The sequence below is a fragment of the Columba livia genome, chromosome 18 (assembly GCF_036013475.1).
Source record: "Columba livia isolate bColLiv1 breed racing homer chromosome 18, bColLiv1.pat.W.v2, whole genome shotgun sequence".
NCBI lineage: Eukaryota > Metazoa > Chordata > Aves > Columbiformes > Columbidae > Columba > Columba livia.
Window position 1 is genome coordinate 3,792,010 of NC_088619.1, and position 23,087 is coordinate 3,815,096.

A 23,087-nucleotide genomic window follows, 5' to 3' on the forward strand; every position below is an offset into this window, starting at 1 on the left:
ACATCGCACAACCAGTCGTGCTATGTGAACAGCAGTGATGGTCTCTGGCATCTGATAAAGAGTTCAATACAGATGTTGATTCTCCTACAGACATCACTGCCAATTTGAAACCCTGTACTGAAAAGTGCTGCGATGAGTAGGACTCACCAGCACCATGCCATGAGTGACTTCTCTGTTTTTTGAAAGAGGCAATAGCAGTCTTCAGCTCCCAAGCACATCTAAGCAAGTCGTGAGCTTTCCTAGGTTACTGATTAGGAGAGAGGGACAGCATATGTTGACTCAGTCACAACAAACAGTTTGCCCAGATGTTCATTCAGCATGGGTGTATTTTATTTTCCAGCTTTTCACATAGATCCTCTAAACTAGCAAAAAGTCTATCAATTTCAACATGCAAAATTATCTCATCTGTGAGTTTTTCCTGAAGATAAGTGACTACAAGCTGGAAGTCTCTGCTTCAAGGCATTTTCCTGATATATAAGCAGCAACAACATAAAAGCTTTATCGGAGGCTCCCAAGAAACTGGAAGACAGAATGCTTTCTCAGATACCCATAACTCAAAAACAGCCCGTCCAACTCAACACTTACTCATACAGACAAAGCACTCTCCTCCAGGCTGAGCCTAGATGTGAAAAATAAGATGAAGGTTGGAGCTGTCACAAAAAAGTTATTAATAGAAAAACAGTGTATTTACAATTAAGCTTACAGTGGATTCTTCTAGCCTTGATAACAGTTGTGACAGTGGCTCCATAATGCCTGTGAAGTACTTTCAGATCAACTGATGAAAGACATTGTTAAAGATCTGGGCACTATTGTAATACATACAGAGCCAGAAGGAAATCTTTGTTAAGCAGCCCACTGCCTTCCCACATCCTTACATTAAACTCTGCTTAAGCCATTTGATTATTTTTGTTGGTCTCAAAAAGAAGAGAGACTTCAAATGAGGAAAAGATGAAAGAATTTTCCAAGAAAAATAAAAAGAGGGGATGTGTGAGCAGCAGCAGAAACTTGTCTGAGCTTAGCACATCATGCAGCTCTCCATGACTGAATCCACGTACTGTGGGACTCCCAGGCAGACATCTGCAATTATTCCCACAGGGACCAGGGTGTCATTCCTGTCTATCAGCCCTTATTGCTCTTCAAGCCTGCCAGGACTTTGCTGCCCAGTCAAATGGCTCTGTGGGACCTGAAGGCACTGGGATATATGAAAAAATTGGTCAAACCAGAGGCTTGATCAGTCTTACCAGAGAAGCCAAGAACAACAGAAGGGCCAAAAGATAACACAGTTGAAACAAAGGTCACTGAGCAAGTTTACCCTGATGTCCTACCTCCCAGTGACAGAATGCTCTGCTCTGGCAGCTTCAACATCCTTCTCTCCCTCTCGCTTTTCATGTCTGTCTTAGTCCTCGCACAATGTTTCTTTGCCTGCCTCAGAAAGGCTTGTCCGCCCCCTTCAGTAAGAGGGTGCAGTGATAGACTCCACACAAGTAACCGTGAACGTTTTTTTAATCAAGGAGTCAACATGGGCATTTGTTCTTCTGCTTACAGCCGCCTTCCACTGAATGAAATCCTGCACGGTGTAGCTCCTGGTCCTCACGGAAGACACAATCACATTGTTATCCTACAGCTCTTCTACCCTTCCCACAACAGGGTACCTGCTTTAGTAAGTGCGTGGTTTCTAAAGGGTCCTTCTTACATAGCAGTGGAGAAGAATGACCAGGTCTGTTGTCTTGACCCACTAGAGCAGGTGTTGAAGCCAGAAGTGGCTTCTATAAGCAGGTAAATGAGTCCTTCCATCACTGTGGTACAGCATTGCTCTGCTGACCAGGAGAGGTCAATTAACTATGTTGCATCAGAAAGGCTGCAGAAGTTATGTTTTTTCATAAGATATTCTCTCTGAGAAAAAAAATCCATTGAATCAGCTAGGATCAGACATAAAGAAAAAATGATGACAAGCAGAAAATTGCAAAGCTTTGAAAAGTTACGAGCAGTTAGAAAGCATCTAGCACAGAAATCTTTGGATGACCTAACCTAGCTACTGCTAATGTTCCAGCAGTAATAAACAGGAGCTGTTTCCCTTGTCCCTCTCCTTTGGGACCCTCTGCTGCAACACTGGTTGGTACTTGAACTCCTGTAGTTTATAACAAAGCTATTGTCTGTTATCGCAAACACAGTGACATTATTACAAAACTTACCCTGCAGCAAGATATGAATTAGAGTCAACCTTAGGAGACACCAAATATTTACTTTAGAAAACAAAGAGATATTATTTCATAAATCAGAAATTGTTCCCTTGGTCCTTAAAGGAAGTTTAAAAGCAGCCTTGGTAATTACAAAGTACATCGTGTAATGCCAAACCAATTGAATCCACAGCTGACCCATTGCTTGTGGATTCCCACCTCAGCACTCTGTCTATGACAGTGACTGACTCCCATTGATGGGAACCCCTGATTGCCAGTCGCTTGTGACTTGCAGTGGAGAGAGAAGCAGTGTTCAATGGAAAGGCTAAATTCATTTGGGAAATGAAATTAAGTGGCACTGAGGTGGTATGTAATGAACTGGGGTCATTAGCAGTCTCTCTTGTGTGCTGAGTGTTCAAAATGTGAGACTATCTCTTTCTCTTGCCATTACCTTGCACTATGTAGTCTGTTTTTCCTCCTGCCCTGAACATTTACCCCCATCGATCTCTAGATGATCCTTCTGTTGCCTACCCCATCATAGTGTCTTAACCACAGACTTCTCTGTGCCCCTCCTTGAGCTGTACTCAGAGGGACTGGTTTAAGGTGAGGGGATGACAGAGCCATTTATCACTGTTCAACTCTGATCAAAGGAGGATGCTGATTTATATCACATGGGGATCAGGACCTCCTTGGCAAACAGCGTAGCCATCCCTTAATGCTACACCAGTCAACAGCTGGGCATCCCAAGTCATCCCAGACCTGACAGAACCGCCTCGGAAATCGATCCATTATCCCAGTTAGGTTCTCTCCTGCTAGCACAGTCTGGACTTAGTGAGAGTGTTTTTTCCTTTCTGGTCCCCTAAGCAGTGAAGAATAGTAGTCTGATTAACAACCACCCAGTTTTACAGGTCTTCAGTGTTGGTGGAGGTAACGCTGCAGAGCAAGAGCCATGGGACAGACAGGAACAGTTGGGACAGCTCTTTGTTCTACAACCTGTCATGCAATATGGAATTGCTGTCAGAGCCCTGCCAGCATGGGAATAGACATGACTCCCCTCGGCAACCGTGTTTTAATGAGGAGTCTCGCACACACGCATGAGGTAGAGAGCCCTCGTCAGCTGATGATGGAGAGTCACAGGACAAAAGAAAATGACAGAGAAATGTCAGTGTCATTTACAGGAGATGGGAGCCCAGCAAGAGATACCTTCTGGAGACACAGAGGATGATCACAGCAGCAGTGAATGCTGCACAAGATGCTGGCACAGCAGAAAAAAATGGGACTGAGAAGAGGCCTACAAGAGCATGTGTGTGACAAGGGAAGGCACAGCTGGTGAGATACAGGCAGAACTCCTTGTATGACAGACATCACATGGATGTAAGACCAACAAGGAGGAGCCAGATCCTTCCTGCCTGGCCTGAGAGCTTTCTAAGTGACCTGCCCCTTTGCATGAAAATGGCCCTGACACCACTCTCCAGGATCTGACACCCTTGTAGGGGGAATGAAGCAACAGAAGACAGTTCTGGAAGAAGTACACACTGGATATAGACACTCAAGGAGAGGCAAAAAGCCTAGTCATGGACCCTCCTGGAGCAGATGAATGCTTATAGTCATCGTTTGGTCCTGGTTCATTCCCTCCAGCTCCTGGCTTAGGTGGGAACCAGCAAGATGTCTACCACACTGCAATTTAGAATTGCCCCCTTGCAACACCAGCAGTTCTAACTCTGGGATGACAACTTATCAGTGGACCGTAGCAGTCTGCATTTAGGCATCTAAACCAACCTTCCATGCTGTTGTTAGGACTCCATTTGGGTGCACATCCCTAGGGGTGTAATGCCCTTTAGATGCCTAAGACACTGATATTTGCATTTAGCTATAGTCATCTCAAAGGAAATCCTATCTCAGGATCTCTTGGAAACCTCTCTTTGTGCTGCTAGGATCATCAGGAGGGGGCCGGTGCCATCAGCAGACCCTGGCACAAGCTGAACTTGTGTCCCTCTGGTGTGGGACCCCCAGCTGAGTGTCCCCTGGTGACAGAGGAAAGAGTAAGAAGCCACCAAACAGCACTATGCCCCGTAGTGAATTATGCCCCTAAATTATACTGAGCATAGTTACCCTGGAGTGGAGTGCTCACATCCTTTCTGGATGTGCATTTTAAACTGATTTTCTACAGCTCCTCACATTCTTTTTGTTGCTTATTATGTTTGGAAATATTAGATTCCAGGCTCTGCATGTTAATTCTTCCCTGTCATACTCTTCCTGCTTCTGTACCCCTGGCCAAATGATCCCAGGGTACCAGCTCCTTTGTTTCTCAGAGAATACTTACTTGTAGAAGCTCATCTTTATTTATCAGGAGTTGTGTCGACAAGCCTTTAAAAACCCAGCTGATCTCTATTGCCTGCTTACTGAAAATCAAAAGAGCCTGCAGGAAATCGGATAGAACAACCATTAGATTAAATAAAAGCTGGCCCCTCCATCCCCTTGATTCTCTAATCTTCTCCGCAGCAAGTGTAATGCACGCTGTGTTAATCTATGGGACACGGGAGGCTGTGCACTCTGTGCTTGTGGGCTGGAATTATATCAGCTCCTATACAGGATAATTGAGCAACACATTTTATTGTCCTCATCATTTTCACAGCCTACAGTGTCTTTCAGGGAGAGGCGGGGTAGGGGGAAGGGGAGGGAGGATTTTCTGCAGAGCGGAGCCTGCGGGGAAATCACAGTTCCTCCCACTGGCTCTGTCTGTGGCAAAGATGCTCTCGGCAGCTGTTGCCATGTGCCTCTAGCGGCAGGTAGCAGGGAAATTCCAGCTTCTCCTATATAATTCTCATTCTCACTTCACCTCCAAGATGTAGACAGCAGCCACAATCCCTCTGAATTTTTCATTAAGCCAAAAATTATAAGGAGTGAGCAGAAATGTCTGAATACAAGCCACACGGCAGAACTTGACCTCCATTTCTTGGGCCACCAGAGCTCCACAGCTCTGCTCTCCCTCCTTCAGAGATCTGAGGTCTTGAGTTTCAAGCACCAAATGTGGGTGCTCGCTTTCTCTTCTTGACTCCACGCCACCATCACCAGTTCATTTGTTCCAGGTGATGTTGTCTTTCTATACTTCAGTAGTAAAAATTCTCTCTTCATATTTACATGTCCTGAGAAGACCTGCAGAGGTAACAGCAAGACAGTGTCCTAAAGACCTGAGAAATGAGAGGGACATCATGTTTCAGAGGCTGTACCTATTGCATAGGGTTAAGAACTGTATTTTTTACTCTGGGCCCAGGTTTTCTTTACCGAAGTGATGCACTGAAGCTATAGATGCTATAAGCATCCCTTAGAGTCCAAAGTTATATACACCATACAATTGAGAGAGTAGGATGTTTTTCTCTCAGTGAATTCCTAAGGTGGGAGGAAGCCAGACCTTACAATACAAGCATTTGCATGGTTCCTGGTTTAATTCACACTCAATACTCCCTTGTTTATTGTGTTGAGTCCTGATCTATTGGACTAACATGTCTTTAAGCCTCCCTGTGTCTAAGTCCTCTCCTATCCCTGCGGTGTTGCAGGTCACTCTGGGACTGAAGCTGAGCTCCTCAGCACTGTAGGACTCAAATCACACGAGAAGGGTTGTGGGATGCTGAAGGTCTACCTTGTGCTGACATGGGGAAGACACAGGTCTCCCAAGTCTGGTGTGTCATCCCATGCCTCTGTTCCTGTGCATGGAGAGCCAGTGTGCAGCTTTTTTCCTTGCTCAAATGCAAATCTCTGCCTGCCTGAAGACAGAGAGGAGATGATAAAAGGATTTATTGTAAATGGAGTAGAGAGAAAAGAGGCAAAAATTATAGAGATCAACAGGTATGAGTTTCAGAAACACTTGAGGGGTTGGTATCGGGGGCTTGCCATGCCCCTACAGCTGTGTGCACACCGAGCCCAGGGAAATGAACCTTGCTGACGAACAGAGAAAAAAACAACGGGTCCAGCCCACAGCTCATGCCACTTCTCATCTTCTGGGGTGAAGCTGCCTCTCACAAGGATAAACCAGTGCACTGGTATGTGCCTGTTTGCTCCCACCCATTCAGGGCCACTGGCCTTTCCAGGGAGACTGGCCCACGAGCCCCAGTCACTGCTGTCACCAGGTGAGCGCTCTCTGTTAGGCACACTAACATCAGCTTGAAGTAGTTTGGATTTTCCCTTTGGACACAGCTCCCTACAGCCCCATGATTAGCCCCTGGCCTGAGGGTTAACCCTTCACCTTGTGTCACAAGAGCTTTTTCCACCACTTGCATCCATGGGCTGCCCAGTCACCTCCCAGTGGAGGTGGGAGTGGGTAAAGCTGAAGGGATTGTAGACACCGGAGTAGTGCCTAAGCCTTGTGTTGGCTGTGGGCACAGGCAGATGGCCATGTCTTACTGAGCCAGAAACTGCTGATGAGGGAAGGGACATGGTGTCAGCCTGGCATATCACAAGCCTGGGCTTAATGGAAGAGGAAGGGGATTCTGTGGTCCTCCTGGTCCACTGGAGCATTCTCCAAGCTCCCCCAAGCCCTGGCTGATGCATCCAGCCCTACTAAGCTCACCAGGAGTCTGGTCTGTGACATTTTCGCTGGTGTGTCCCCAAAATGGCCTCTGCTTGCTCTTTTGCCCTTCTCCTTGATGAGAGCAGCTTGCCCAGATGGCTGGAGCACACAGCCCCAGGGCAAAGGTTGTCCTTGAGGAGCCTGCTGGTGTTGAGGATCTGCCTGGCTCAGCCTTGGAGCTCAGCTGCAGCTCTTCAGATGCAAAGCGAGCTGGCTGGCAACCCGGTTCCTCTGCGCTGTGTGCAGAGTGCGAGATATTCACCAATTTTCCATGGCTCAGGATTTCTGTTTCTAAATGCAGCAAACAAGCCCAATAAAGCCAGCAGCCTTGTCTTATTCATCTTCACTGCTATTAAAAAACCCACAATGTTTCCAGCTGAAAAGGTGTCTGTATTTTTCTTTCAATGCTTCTGCCGAGGATGACAATTAAAGAACAGCCTCACTTCCAAGGAGGGCTCTGTTACTCTAAAGATTGTTATCATCCTCAGGTGGATTCCAGGCTCTGAATCACTTGGTTCTCCAGAAGTTTAGTACCTGCTGCCATGAGGCAAACACATTTTATCACAAGTGCACTGACTCACTGTAATAAGCGTAGCTTTTGAGGCATGGTTGTTCCAGTCCTAAAGCTGTTTAGCTTGATATCATGGTGTGATCAGATTCTTTGATATACCATTGAACGAATTCATTGCCTTTGAAATCGTCCTGAGTTCACCTCTCTGCTCTTGCTGTCTAAGAATTAAACATTGCCCACCAGACTTCGGTTTCCTCAGCTCCTTGTGCCTTCAGCAAGAAGAGGTGATGGTCTCCAGCGGATGAGTCTCCTGCCCTCCGAGATGATCCATTCTCTGCTATTGTGTGTCTTTGGTGTTGGGGACGGGGTTGGCCCAGGCTCAGGTGTCTGACTTCAGACTCTTGCTCAGATGGGTGAGTCTGACCCAAAGTTCAGACCTGGACCCTGCTGAGGTTCACCAGAGCTGACTCCCTTACCTCCCACAGAGATCCCAGGAGAGGAAACCCCCCCTCCCCAAACTCAGTCCAGAGACCCAGGTGACCAGCTGCAGATAAACATTTTGTAACCTCAGCAGCTCCCTTTGTGCAAAATAATGTGCACCCTTCATTAACTCTTCACAAGATACCCTGTTTCCCCAAAAATAAGCCCTACCCCAAAAATAAGCCCTACCCCAAAAATAAGCCCTAGCATGACTTTTCAGGATTTTTGAGGATGCTCAAAATGTAAGCCCTACTTCAAAAATAAACCCTAGTTACAGTTAGTAAAAAAATCCATTTAAATAGTAAAAAAATGACATCTTTTGGAGCAATAATTAATATAAGACCCTGTCTTATTTTGGGGAAAACAGGGTAAAGCAATGTGGTGCCCTTAGGCAGTGGCTTTGGCCAGTGGTGACCACAAGACAAAGTCATGTGGGGCTCCAAGGACACAACCCGACACATGCTGCAGCCTTTAACAGGTTCCTGTGTTGAGCCCAGGTGAGCTCCAAGCCAAGGGCAATAATAAAGAGCGTTGTCATATAGATGTGAAAACTTTCAAGTGCGCAGAATTTCACTCAGGCTGGTGGATGAGGAAGAGAACGTGTCCTACCTGCAGGAAGGCGTTCAGCTGAGGGTGCAGAGGTGTCCAGGAGCAGGGCTGGGGATGTTGCAGCAAACAGTTGTCCTGCCCTGTTTCCCAGCAAGGTCACACAAGCTTCTTCCATCAGCTATTCCAGCCGCTTCCTTTGGCTGGATCTTTCTCTGCTAGGATGGCAGAGGTTTAAGTAAAAGAGGAGCAATTATTTGAGCCTTTGGAGAGACAAGGTGCTTGTTCACACATGAGAAGGACCTTTGGCTCCAGCACTGCTGCATATTCATCTGTTGGGGGAAGACACTTGGCTTCAAACAGAGTTAAGCAGCCTCAGGGGAACCTGGCAGAAAACTGCATTTATATTTCTGAACACTGCGCAATGTTGTGATTCAAAAAAAGACCTTGTTCTCTCTGACACAGAAAAGAATAACACCCCCATGCTTGCTGTGACCCTTTTATGTGACACAGTATTAATTCCACCGGATGGTGCATCTGTGGAGCCCGCTCTGATTGTACTGCTGGGCCATGTGAGAAAGGTAGGCAGGTCGTGAAGGCAACCATTAGACAAGCCCCAGGGGAAAAAAATACCACTAGTGAGACCTTCACAGTGGAAACTAAAACAAACAACAAAAAAAGTATTTTCATCTTCTGCTATGGGCTATTTGAAACACAAGGCAGTATTCTTTGCCACAAATCCTGTATATCATGAGCCTATGTCCTCCTGAAATGGCTGAATTTGCTGTGAAGTTATAAGGTTCTTTTAAACATATATATAAATATATATATATTTGTTTATTTTATAAAAATACACACCCCTCCATAGACTCAAAGCAGGAGCATGGACAGCAGGAGGAGGGGGTCAGGACTGGTGCTGCCTGTGATCTTGTCAGCCCATTTCCACTTTCCCACACAAGGATCCCAGAGTCAGTAATCGACACTGGATCAGAGCATCTATCACAGGGAACAACAACAAAATTATCTCTTTGTCAGCACTGCTGGTAGAAGCAAGATTAGGCCAGTTATTTTTATTACTGGTTTTATTTTGTTTTACACTGTTTGGAAGAGCTATCAGCTCCGTTTGCAGAAGTGTGATACGGTTAACCAAGGAGTTATACAAAAATGAAGATGAAATGTTCTGCCTTTTGTTTGAAGGCAAACTTCATCTTTATTTGATCTGGCAGCACATTCCAAAGGGCTGAACTAGTTCCTGAGAAAGATGAGATCAGGGCCAAAAATCATGTTGTCTGTGGAAAGACTGGGAATGGACTAAAGTGGGAGAGGGAAATGGAGCAGCTGGGAAGCTGCCGGCAGAGCAGAGCTTTTGAAATACACTCTGTTATGTGGCATTTGGGACATTTGTTACCATCTCATGAGCAAATCCAGAGACCTGAGGTGGAAACGTGAATGCTGGGAGACCTTGTGCCATTTGCATTGACTGTAGGACAAGCAGTTTTACCAAAAAAAATCCATATTCCAGTGACCGTAGATGAGAGGAGAGTATCAAGACTCACAAATTAAGAAGCAAATATCACTCAGTTAAACAGTTAAATGGAGGCTCATTAACACTTCAAAGAGCATCATGCACTGTGAGGACAAAGGAACATGGGACCAGAGGGGACTCCTCATTCCGTGACCGGTCCCCACTGCTGAGATCACTGTAGTGTAAAATTCTTTTTGGAAATAAGCCTTTAAAAAGCAGATAACTTTTGGCCCTTGGCACTGGGCCCTGTTGGAAGGCTGTTCAAGAGCTTGAAAGAAATGTGCTCCCCTCAGAGCAAATATAATTCTCTTTGTTTGTCTGCATATTCTGTTTTCCCATATCGATAAAAAGCACCTCAGTGCTCAGTCGTCCCCCTCTGACAGTGCACAGCAAATACCGAGGAGGCCATGGGGTGCTACTTATCTTCATTAGGCAGAAGAGGAGTCAGAGTGGGTGCTGCATCAGCGCAGAGGAGAGAGAACCGGCTAATTGTCATCCCAAAGGGATGTTGAAACGTAGTCAAATTGATGACTTTCAGGTATCCAACTTTTTGGTTTTATATGCAGCTAATGGCCCACAGTGCAAACAAGATTGATCATGGAGGTGCTGACTGCTACTTATTATTGCAACTCCTTTCCTTAAATGAGAGGACATGCAGACTCCTGTCAAGGGCGTGAAGTAGCACCGGGTTGTCTGATGTACCATCTTCAATGAAGAAACAGTGAAGGAACACGAGGCAAGGAATGATCTACTACAGAAAGAGTATCTCGGGCCTGCATGAAGACAAGTAGCTTCAGAAGCTGAGCACATGAAGAAGAGAGCTGGGGCCACCAGTGACTGAGCTGAGGAGCAGGAGGAATCCTTTTGCACTCGGTAGATGAGCAGACTTTTTTTTTAACTTCAGCACGTTCACGTTTCACCAAAGCTTCTTCTGAGCCTGGGGAATAATAACAAACCCTCATTCGCAGATCAGTAGGATCTTGAATCTCCAACTACTCTATGAGCAAGGGTGTTGAAAGGACTGGGACGCATCCAGTTATATGTTCCCCTGCAAGCAAACAATACAATCCTCAGCCAGAGCCTGGAGAGAAATTCATGACACAATGTCCTGCACCAATGACCTGGTGAACTGACTAAGGAAAGACAACCAAAATGTGAGCTGATATCTGGTTTTCCCCAAGCATAAAGGCTCTTCTTCTGCCCATTTTTCCTCTTTGTTTTGGGTTCAGAATGAAGCCTGACAGCTTTGGTGAAATAATTACTTTTGAATATGGCTCATGATGATGATAAAGGAATTAGAGCTTCTTTCATATAAGGAAAGGCTGGGGAGCTGGGCATCCTACAGCAGAGACAGCTCAGGGACATAATTTCAATGTGCATAAATGCTCAATGGGAGGGAATGAAGAAGCAGGATCCAGATTCTTCTGCTCAGGAGTCCCCACTGACAGGACAGAAGGCAATGAGTACAACTTAAAAGACATAAAATCCCCTCTGAACACACACACACACACACACATACAGGTTTCTTACTGTGAGGGTGGTTGAACATCAGCACAGGTCATCTAGAGAGGCTGTGGAGTCTCCACTTGTGGAAATATTCAAACCCCAACTGGACACAGCCCTGGACAACCTGCTGTAGCTGACTCTGCTAGAGCAGGGAGAGATTGGACTCAATGACTTCAAGGGGTCCCTTCCAGTCTAACAGTTCTGTCATGATCCACATCCACAGGAAATCAATTAGGATCCCAAATCCCACTGATCTTTTCTAGGGGGAGCTTGACCTATGACCACTCTGTGGAGTCATTCTCTGCTTTTCAGAAAAAACTCCTGTAAATCCCACATAACTGCTGCAAGAATGACCCTTCCAAAAGGGTAAGTAGAGCTTACAATCCCAGGCCCATGGTGAACTTGGAAGCTGTGAGAAAAGCAGATCCAGCCATGTCCTCCAGCCGCAGAAATGATCTGCTGTTGGACAACAGCACCCATGACTGTGCAAAGGCCAGCAGTGCCTCTAGACACGTAGCACCTACATTACCAGACACATCCTTGGCGTGGCTTTGTGATGGCCCTGGCTCCCGTGGGCCCTTGGCACAAGGTGGATTCTCCCCAGTATGGCCCAGTTTGCGCCAGCTGAGCTGCAGCAGCAGCATCTCTGAACGGGGAAAAGAAAAGCACAGTATCACAGCAGTTTGTGCTGCCTACTGTTTTGTTTCTGAACATCATAATTACAATCCCAGGGTGATACTGTCAAGCTCGGAGTTAGTAAATTTTCTGTAGCTTTTAGAGCTGAATGCCTAATCCAAAAAGAAAACATCAGAGCCCCCTCCGAGCCAGACATCAAACCCTTCACTTTAGACAGCAAATGTCCCAAGAACATAGCCGTTGGCTCAAGACATCATGCTGTGGTCAACATGTGTCCAGCAACTGAAGCGTGACAGCAGGGCAGGCACACATGCCTTGGTTTGTGCTGTCACCAACAAGGAGCGTGATAAGCCAGACAGCCCACACACACTTTGAGGGGGTAAAAATCTGCAGTTTCACAACCACACAGTCCATGGGGAGAAGTTAGGGGTGGGAGAGAGGAGGCAGGGTAGCCCAGTGGGGGAAACTGAGCACACACATGAAACCTTGGAAATACAGAAATGGAGTAGGAGATGTGAAGAGCTGGAGGGTGGAGAAGGAAGCTCTTAAAATGAGTCTTGAGACACTGGATGAGGCAGGAAAACAGCCTGGGACAAATGAGACGACAGCACTTTGGTAGGTTAACCATGTCACCTTGCAGCCTTCACTGGCCTCCAAGCTTGGTAGATGACTCCTAACCACTCTGGTTAATTGATCCAAGAAACAGCTGGTCCAGCCTGGACCCGCTCCTGGCACGGGGGCTGTGGGGTGGAATGACAGCACTACCCAGGATTTGACAACAGCAGCAATTAATAGGGTTTTTTGTCAAAGGCCCGCTCTGCTGGGCTTTCCTCTGGTTTTACAGACCCAGCTCTTTGTACAGACTACGTTTTATTTGTGTGAAATGACTTCTAGGGTTTTATTGTTGTTGTTGCTGTTCAGGTTTTTGGAATTTGTTAGAAACAATTTATCCAGAAACTGGGACTAATGGAAATTTCCATCCTATGTATTTTAATTCGAAAATGCTTGTGGGGAGAAGCCAAGCAAAATATTGCATGGATTTTATCTTTTTCCCTGAATCTTCAATTTTGCTTTTCTCAACTGGAAAATGAGAGTATTTGCCTCTCCTTTCTGTGACTGACAATGTGAAGAAAGCACTTCTTGCAGAGAGAAAGTTACAGGCTCTCAAAAGTACAACAGGGCTGAGGAGCTATTTGGAACATTTCTTTTATGAGTGAAAAAGTTGTTACTTCTTCAAGTTGTTTTCCCTGATTGTCTGTTGTTTCTGTGGCTTTCTCACAGAGGGAAACATGGAGGAGGCAACGCAAAACCTGAACTTTTCAGTTTGAAAACAGAGCTAAAAGCCACCCTATTCCAAAAGGAAAATGCTGGTTTTGGTTTCCAGCTGTTGCCTGGAAACTTAAATGCAGAGCATTTCACAATTTTGTCTCACTTAGAAATTTCCCCTGGGAAAACCTCCCAGTTTTCAATCAGCTTTTCAAGCTTCCCATGTCACTAAAACCTCCACTGACAACTTGTTCCATGGCAGAAGCCACATAGAGGGATTTTCATAATCCTGATTGTGAGTTGTTGCCGTCACGGACCAAACCCGCCGCTCCCTCTCTGTCCTCCTTGACAAAGGAGAGCAATTGATTCCTGTAACATCCCACTGACTGTTTGCTTCGAACTCTTTGTACCGGAGATTGATTTTAATGAAACGTTCCACTTTTACACACTTGAAATATATCAAATTAAGTTTTTCAATGTGAAATAACAGTTACCAAATGCTGCCAAACAACAGCCAGACCAGTGCACAGAGAGGCTGGGGAAAGGGGAGAGGGAACCCACTGTCTCTTGCAAAAGGTTCAAATCTGGCCCAAGATCACGTTTGTCCCTAGCATCACTGAATATGCGCCTTATTATACCAGCTATGAATTCTGCCTTCTTTTGACTGTCTAGGGATTTACTGGCAATATGACATGGGTGATAAATGATTCCACCTTATCTCAGGTAGCCCTGTCTATAGGTGTCAAGTCCTCACTTGCCCATAAGTTTTATGAAATCTGGGGTTGGTCTCTCATCAATCCCAGTTTTCACAAACAAAGTTTTATCCAACCTATAAAAACAGTTGAATACTGGGGTGAAATTAGCTGATGCTAATTGGTTGCTTAGGGGATCCTGTTTTGTTTAAGGGAACAAACTAGGGATGAATAGGGAGAGTTACAGGCGGTCTTGATAAATGGTCAGTGAAAGAGTTGCTGAAATTCTGTGTAAATAATTGTTGAGTCATCTGCTTGAGGAAAAGTGATCCTAACTTCCCATGTAAAATGGTGAGCTCTGAGCTGGCCATCGTGGCGTGGGAGAGAGCTCCTGTATATTTGTCAAAGTGTCCCATCCTGTGAGAAAGATTACAGCAGAACTGGAAGATGTTCAAAGAGCAACGGAGAAGATGAAAGATGCAGAAAGGTTTCCATACCCGTAATATCCAAGTAGCCTGAGACTTACCAGGCTGTAAAAGGGTCAACTGCAGTAGATGGCTCTGAAACCCAGAGTTACATAGAGGACATGGATGAGAATTTACCTCTGTGTCTACAATACACGGGTACTAGAGGTAGCTAAAAAAATTTAGATGGAGATTCTTTGTGCAGTGGAAAAAAAAGCTAAGGACCTTATAGCAAAACAATAACAGGCACAAAGAGACACAAAATAATTTCTATCTCTTGAGAACTAATGAAGCACAGAATTGTTCTGCAACCACCGCAGTGTAGCATTCCCCTTCGCTCATGGAGTAAAAGTGAATATAAACACTCATATCACAGCATCTAACCACCAGAAGGCTCTAGTCATGCTGAATTTTCACTTTTATCATCCTACTGTTTATTTTCAAAGACACCTGTTGGTGGATAATACTGTAAAGCTGATGAAAAAAAAAGAGGTTTGAACTGGATTTTTTTTTTAGTTATACTAAAACTTATGTACATGACTAGAATGGTGATCTTCTTCCCTCAGAAGAACCCAGAACTGAACCAAAAGTCCCAGTTTTCCTTGGCAAATAACCTGGGCCCATCTCCAATTATCTGAGTTCTTGTGCAAAACGTCACTTCTATCCATGACAACCAAACATCACTGGAGCGTTCTGATCCTGATCCGTCATAGAAAGTGGTAGGAAACACTTTAGATTTCTTTATCATGGTGCCAAAGAAAGTCAATATCGCAGATTAAGGCACACCTTTCTGTGGGATCTCATCACATAACATTTCCTTAGTTGTTCAGACTGGAGCACAAATGTTTGCCATGAGATCAAAGTGATCACTATGGAAGAAACTAAGGACACTGGATGTATCTCTCATCTATTACACAAAATCAGGAAAGCTGCCACCAGGGGTGGCAAAACCGCACAAGTCTCCATCACTCTTCGAATGCACCACACACATGAAGAACCTTCTGGGAACACCTGCGGAGGATATTGTGACCATTACTGCCTGTTGGTGTTTTGGACTACTGAATGATTTCTGCAGTTTTGCAGAAATCTGAATTCATGTCCCGTTCCTCAGAAAAATGAATGCAATCTAATCTTGAAGAAGCAGCTTTAAGGACTGGTTTCCAAGCCTGGTTCCTGCACTCTCAGTTGATGTTTGTCACCTCAGCTGTCAGAAATCCAGAGTAAGACAACGAGGAAAGAAGTCTGCCTTGGGTTTGAAAAAAGGCCCATCTAACCTCTTATCCCCTGTCTAGAAAGAATCAGAGTGCATATTTAAAGTCTGAGACAAGTCTTTATGTCCTCCTCTTTGCTTTCAGTCTGTAACCTAGGAAGCTTATGAAAGAGAGATTACAAATTACTACCTAACAGGTCTTCATAGGTTTTTAATTGCTTCATGAATTCATGCACCATTTCAGTATTTACAATATCTTGTAGCAAAAAGTTCCACAGTTTAATTATAAGTTGAATGGAAAATAATACCTTACCCCCGCCACCCACCCCATAACTTACTGGCATGTGTTACAAAATATTCTTCCTTGGGTTTGGGTTATAAGAAACAGGCTAATTATGCCCTGCTCATCTGTTTCATGCCACTTGCAGTCTTAAGGACTGTTATTGTATCTCCCAGACACCGCTTCTCCTGATGGAAAAGTTTCATCTTTTCCTTACAGAAATCGTAGTATACTTTTGAACATCCTTCTTGCTGTTCCCTATATTTTCCTTGATCTATGCCTGCTTCTGCTTGACCTTGTTAAAAGTTTTTGTACAATCTATGTACACTGCATTGATCAAGTCACCTACACATGCTCCTTTTCTCCTTTAAAGAGCTCTAATGGGTCTTCAAGACATCACTTCCCCCGATAAACGCTATGCAGATGCCTTTACTTATTTATATATGTATATATTTATCATATTTATCCATGAGCCTCCCACTTCCAAACCCCAATGGAGATTTGAAACTATTCATTTCATTAATTTGAGACAGTTTCTCCAATTCATATCCCATAAAGAAAAGTTCCACTGCTAGAATTTCCCTAAGCTCCACCACAGTAAACATCCGTATGAAGCCTTCATTTAGCTTTTCTAACCTTATCTTCCTTGAGCCTTTCCTTTCATGCCTCACTCATTTACTGGCCTTGTAGACTCTCTGGCAGTCTTCCTGCTGCTGATGTGTTTCAAAAGGATTTATTAGTATTTTTTATACTGTTAGCAAGTTGTTCCTAGAAATATTTCTTGCCCTACCTTATTATAATTTTACATTTATTTTGCCAGTGCTTATGCTCTCTGCTATTTAGCCATAACATACAATTTGGGACTTGCAGTAAGCTAATACTTTGTGACATAAGCTCTAGTGGGGGAAGAAAGTACAACTGTTCTTGAACAGAAATGTTTTCATGGTATCCCTCAAAACCTGGATTAGAGGCAATACATGCCAAACCTGCCATCAGCCCAGAGAAGTGGGTGCTCATTGTGTCAGCATTGTGCTGTGGGTGAGCAGCGTCCTTGTCAACATCTGCAGCTCTCGGTGAAAGCAAGGCCGTAATTCACCTGGCCATGCTGTATGTCTTGACGTACAACCCAATAGCCAATGATTGCCTGTGTAGGTCAAATGCGTCACACCTTAGAAATGCTCATGTCTTTCATATGACTCCAAAGGGAGTCAAAAGCAACACACTCAGACAGAGACACTGTCACTACACCAGAGACATCTACCCCATGGGAGATGCCTGCCCTGCCCCACGCTGAGGATGGGTCCATATTCCATGTTCAGTACCTCTGGGCACCTCAAAGCTAAACCTCAGGCTAAATCATTAACAGAAACCCTTGGGAAGGACAGGATGAGGGCTTTAACTCAAACAGAAACTTAAAGGTAATGTGTGTATGAGGATGCTACATGTTCCCAAGCCTCTATCTTTTTTCTGTAGCAAACTTCAAGATGAAGAGTTCTTCAAGGAAAACTCGATCCCCCACGGTGGTCAAGTGTTCTGACAGCTTGAAATCCGCCTGATGAAGGAAGAGACTTCTCGGGGTTCTGCTAACATACTGTAACTGTGTCACCTACATTTGGACTTTCTAATTACACTTTATTTCTACCCATAAATTTTTGCCATGAGTTCAGGGTTATTTCAAAGTAACTAGAAAGCAGCAGGAATGTGCTGGTGCCCAGCTGATTTGACTCCAGCTCTGGAGACCCTTCCTCGACCTCCACAGCCAGGTTGCTGTCTTCTGGAATTTCAGCCCAAGGTGAAACCACCTGTGAGCCAAGAGTAGCAGCAAGGCAAATGGGGACAGTGTCCTGAATGTGGGAACAGAGTCCCATAGCACTCAAGAAAGGTGAGCAGAGTAGGTACCACAGCAGTCCCAGGCTCAGTCAACTGTCCAGCGGTCACCAGATAGGTTCAGAGTGACGAGAACTGCTCCAGGATCATCAGTCCAGGAAGGCCCATCAGCAAGATAGGCCAGTATAAGAACAAGACCAGGCACCAGGCACAAAACTACCCACAGCACAGCTCAGGCTGAGCTTCGGTGTCTCTCCCGGGTCAATGGATATGTGGGGAAGTGGTCCCACATGAGTGTGGTCAGGAACACTACTGTCTGTTGGTGCACTGAAGGCCCTGGCAGCAGGGGTAGACCTTCTCTTCCAATCTCTGGTAGGAAATCACAGAGGTTTGTGATTAAATTACCACCCCAGAAGGGCTGGTGGGTGGCATGTAGTGAGGTTGTCCTGTTCCCCAGACTATAAGCAGCTGTTGCCCAAAGTTTGTCCAGTATAGCTTCAGCTGTGAGAGAGAGAAAGACTCCCAGGGGTGCTTTTAGGCTTTGAATCATCCTGACAAACCAGTAGCACCCTGAGGCCATCCGTTAATGTCAAGAGGACCTTCATTAAAACCAATCAATCCACCCCCCCTACACATGCAGCTCAAAGCTGTTCCCCAGCCTCCTTTACACTCTAAATCTTGTTTTCCATGGCTGCTCAGAACCAAGAGGAAGGAAATTTCAAGGGCTTTAAACAACCATTAATTTGGTGAAGCCTCTCCAGGCAGTGAGCACTGGAGGAACCCTCAGCACCCGGGACGTCCCTGCTCCGGGCAGCACCCTGAGCTCTGGTGGAACACTTGACGATGGGTGCAGGGAGGGAGATGCTGTGCACAATTAAGTAGTCAAGACACTTAATTTAAAGTGAAGTGAAAATAAATGGGTGACTGTAATTAGTTATTACAGTTTATTAGTGGCTCATATCCTTTGGCAGATACTGTCTTTATTCAGTATTTAATGGGATTAATAACTTCTTAAGCAGGCATGTGACAGCAAAGAGCAGTTAAAGTTTACAACCAGGAGACAAGCATGCTCTTGCCTCTTCTTTTTTTTTGCTCTTTTTTTTATTAAAGAGGGACATTTTTTATGTCTCTTCTATACTGTTTGCTGACTTATTGGCACAGGAAATCAATAAACTGTTGCAACAGGCCAACAGATAGTGGCTGCTCTTTTAACTCACCCTAAATAGCTGCGATTCGCAAGTCACACAGCATCACTCATGAAACCCACCCAGAGCATGCTGACTTCCCTGGAAATCCACAAATCTCTTTTAATCAGAATGTCTCCGTCTGCAATATCCTGGTGCAAATTGGCCTCTGTCTGTTTTATTGTTGTCAGGACACAGATTTTCAGTTTTATCCTTTTTTGAAATTCACCACCAAATCAGAGGGATAATATACCAAACATTGGAGGGAAGTGTTCTTTGGAAAGGGTCCCCTAGATTTAACCATGTTTGAGTGGCAGATAGTGAGGAGCATGGTGTGAACAAGCTGTTCTAAATGTTGTCATTCATCTTGTCCATTTATCGTGTTTGTTCTCTACAATGGTGGAGGACAAGCTGATTTCTAGCATCAGGACACTGGAGGACTGATAAGGGTTTTGTGTATTGATTCATTCTGAAGATATCAGAATTAGAGAGCTTCACCAGATGCTCAACTTCCTAACTCAGAAAGTAGGATTATGAAACACAAGAGAAAAGAATCCAGGGGAAGCAAGTTCCCTGTGGCGCCTGTGTCAAAAAGCTGAGCTGTGCAAACAACCAAGCAAAGTCAACACCGCCTCACCTGCAGTTTTTTCTTGACAGGCCAACAAATCCTCCAGGCAAGACAACAAGAAGGAAGAGTAATTCCATCAAAGCAGGCACACTGCTGTCTTCAGACCAAGTTCTAAGAAAGTTAGCAGTGAGAGCCAGGAGCTTTTTAAAGATTCATTTGCCCATACAATTCTCAGTTTCTTAATGAGGAAAGGCTGTCATTTGGCAAACTGCCAGTGCCCCAACCTTGTGAACTGCTTTGGCTTTTGTTACTGTTGCAAACTTCATCCTTGAAAGGGACCTAATCAAGTTTAGACAGCCCATTAACTGTCTATTATTAGTGCATACATTCCTGATTAGCACTGCAAATGACTAACAAGGGGCTAAACTCATCTTGAATAAAATTTGCTCCAAACCAGCACGCTGGGTTCTCCAGTCCTATGAAAGACCAAGAGGAACAGGAAATAGCACAGGCTCATATCAGCATCAGTCTCACAAATACAATAGTGGGGTGGGATGTTACAAACTGAAGCCAGCAGATATTGGTCAAGACATCATATCAAGGGGCTCAGCGCACCTCCTCATTGCCATCTGACAGGTCACATGCAGAGTGGGATCCAGCTCCAGATCAAGACATCTGCACTTAGATGCCCACCTTTCTTCTGATGTTCTACCTTTCCTCTGTAGGGGCAGCTTCTTGGGGGCTGACTCAGTCTCTTCTGAAAATATGTCTGGGAGCCTGAATCAGGCCTCAGTCAAGTGCATGAAGTCAATGCCTATGTTGCGAGGCTAGTGCCATTACCACTCTCACCTGGACTGCATGTCTGACATGCTTTAATTAAATGACTGTCTCATGTCTAATGAAGCTCTCAGTTTCCACTACACACAGCACACTGCCCTGTTTATGATGCACTGTTACACTGACTTGGTGTGATCGGTCAAGGGCAGTTTAGAGGGATATGACTTACCAGATTAAGATAAATCCCTAGGTATTTACAATCACTGAAGTAGAAAGTTATCATTGCAGGATCCTCTTTCACTATCACAAGCCTTCTACTCTGGGGTGAGAGCGAGGTTGTGTCCAACAGAGTCGTGTACAAGCAAGCTGCTGGAGTGATGCAGCTGTGCTCAGGTGGTGCCCTGGATGCAGAGGGGCCCTGTACAGACACTGTACTGCCAGACTGCTATGATTTGGCTGAGCCTGACATTCATTCATAGCAAGAAAGCCCACCATCTTTCTAGGTGTATCACAGAATCCCAGACTGGTGGGGATTGAAGGGACCTCTGCAGATCCCCCAGTGCAACCCCTGCTCATGCAGGGTCACAGAGCAGATCACACAGGTCGGTCCAGGCGGGTTTGAATGTCTCAGAGAAGGAGACTCCACACCCGCTCAGGGCATCCTGGACCAGGCTCTGGCACCTCCCAGCAAACAAGTTTCTGCTCCTGTTCAGATGGAGCCTCCTGTGTTTCAGTCTGTGCCCGTTGCCCCTCACCCTGGCGTTGGACACCACTGAACAGAGTCTGGTCCATCCTCTGACACCCACCCTGAGATATTGATCCCATTGATGAGATCCCTCTCAGCTTCTCTTCTCCAGCTCAACAGACTCAGCTCTCTCAGTCTCTCCTCATCAGAAAGATGCTCCAGACCCCTCATCAGCTTTGTAAGGTTTCTTATGTCTTTGTCTAAGATAATGTATGTAGATCAGATCTGGGGGTGCCTACCCACAAATGTTCTAGCTTTGGGCTTTGATCCCCTACTGACGGTGAGGTACATACATAAAATGTTCTAACAACAGAAGTGGCAGCTTAAGTGGATGTGGCAGCAATGGCTCATTCTTCTGTGAGCAGGAGAAACTTCAAAACTCTTCAAATAATAAATGTGCAAGTTTTTGTTTTGAGAAGATCTAACAAGTAAAATGATAATATTTCCTCTGTCGAGAAATGCTTCAATTTTTTTCAGAAATTATTTTTTCTATTCTCCAGTTTCCCTGTTGTTCAAATTTCATGCTTTACCTGCACCACCAAGAATCAGTCTCAGCCACTGCCCTGGACCACCCTGCAATGCAGAATGCAATATCTTGCTGTGAGCTGTGTACATACACACTTTGTTCATTTATAGTGTGTTGTGTGTCTCAAAAAATGTGGCTCCAAGGAGTGTTTTATATAATATTTAGGTTACTCAGACTCATGATGGAGCACTCGCAACCTGACAGAGATGATACCTCTGCCAGTGGGAGGTGGATTTTGTTGCAACATCAGCAGAACATAAATTAGTTCCCAAATGACAGTTCCTAGTGTTCCTAGCTGTCATTTCCATTCAGCTTTGGACTACGCTTGCATCTTCTTTCTTAGAGGAAGGAAAAGTTTCTACAAGTCTCTGGTCAGCACCAGATATGTCAGCTACTGGTGGTGGAAATGGAGTCCAGAGGTGATCAAGCACTTGCTCTCATTAAAAGGAAAGAGATATCTGAGCTGCAGCTGAGGCACATCTGTCCATCATTACCAGTGGGGTCAGCTAATGAAAGAAAACCTTGCACAGAGCAGGAGCACCAGGGTGAGAACTTCCATTTGCCAACTGGACTTGCAGGTTTCCAACAGCTAGCCCTTTCCTCCAAGAACTTTGTAGCAGCTCAAGGACATGAAGTAGGGAAGACTTGCCTTTCTATATCTTCATCCTCCTTCTCAGGACCCTAAGCACAGAGGTGAAATGAGATCTCCAAGGCCATGGTAACAACAGAATGGGAAGTGTGCTGATTTCAGCTTCCACTTCACAGCACCCCGTTGCCTTCGAGCTGCTCACAGAATGTTCAAAGAATAAAAAAAGTTATGAGCTTCCCTTAGGAGCTCTGCTGGTGCAGTATCAAAAGGCCAAATACATATATGATAAACATTTGTGATCAGCAAGCGATTCCAAGCAAAGCATCTGCTTCACTCAAGTTTGACTGATTCTCCTGTGTTGTGACAAAATCATTAAGGTGTTTAATCAAAACAGGGGTCTAGCCCCATTTCAGGAGTCCTGGAGTCAGCAAGGCACCAGCTGACAGAGAACACACAGTATGTTCAGGACACTCGCTTTCTGGAAAGACAGCTGGAAGACAGGCAGGATATTCTAAGACATCTCAAACGGCATTAGACATTTAAGTTTAGCTGGCTGAGTCCCACGTGCAGCTGAACAGGCCGCAGAGGGACAGGGGACTGTCACAGACTTGCTTCCAAAGAAGCTGAGGTCCTTGTGGAGTCCTGGATGTAAGTTGTGTTTGCTGAGCTGTGACTTGCTGATCTCCTAACCCAGCTGCTGTTTCAAGACTTGGAGTCAATCAAACACTTCCATTAACACAGTAACAGCCCCAGAGGGGGCCCAGATGCACCATGGTTACCCCTTGTAATCTTGTTTCACTTTTCTGTTCCACACTTGACATCTTGCTGAAAGGGACAGCACAGCGGTAAACTGTCATTCACCTCAGCGAAGACGTCAAGTGACTTTGCCACGTTATGGTGAGACAGCAACATCTGGGAGATTACTCTCACCATCACGATACAGGATCCTCCTCTGCTCTGTCTGCACGGGAGGTCAGATGGCTTGTTCGTGTAGGTCACGCACAACTTTAT

General features: G+C 45.2%; 1 long non-coding RNA gene across 1 annotated transcript; it reads right to left on the bottom strand.

Annotated features, from left to right (window-relative positions):
- Positions 1–312: 312 nt before the first annotated feature.
- Positions 313–8,492, bottom strand: LOC135575732 (uncharacterized). Its single transcript, XR_010466995.1, has 2 exons — positions 8,345–8,492; positions 313–5,333 (listed from the first exon to the last, which is right to left on the bottom strand). It is a non-coding gene; the product is annotated as an uncharacterized LOC135575732 (long non-coding RNA).
- Between the last annotated feature and the right edge of the window lie 14,595 nt (positions 8,493–23,087).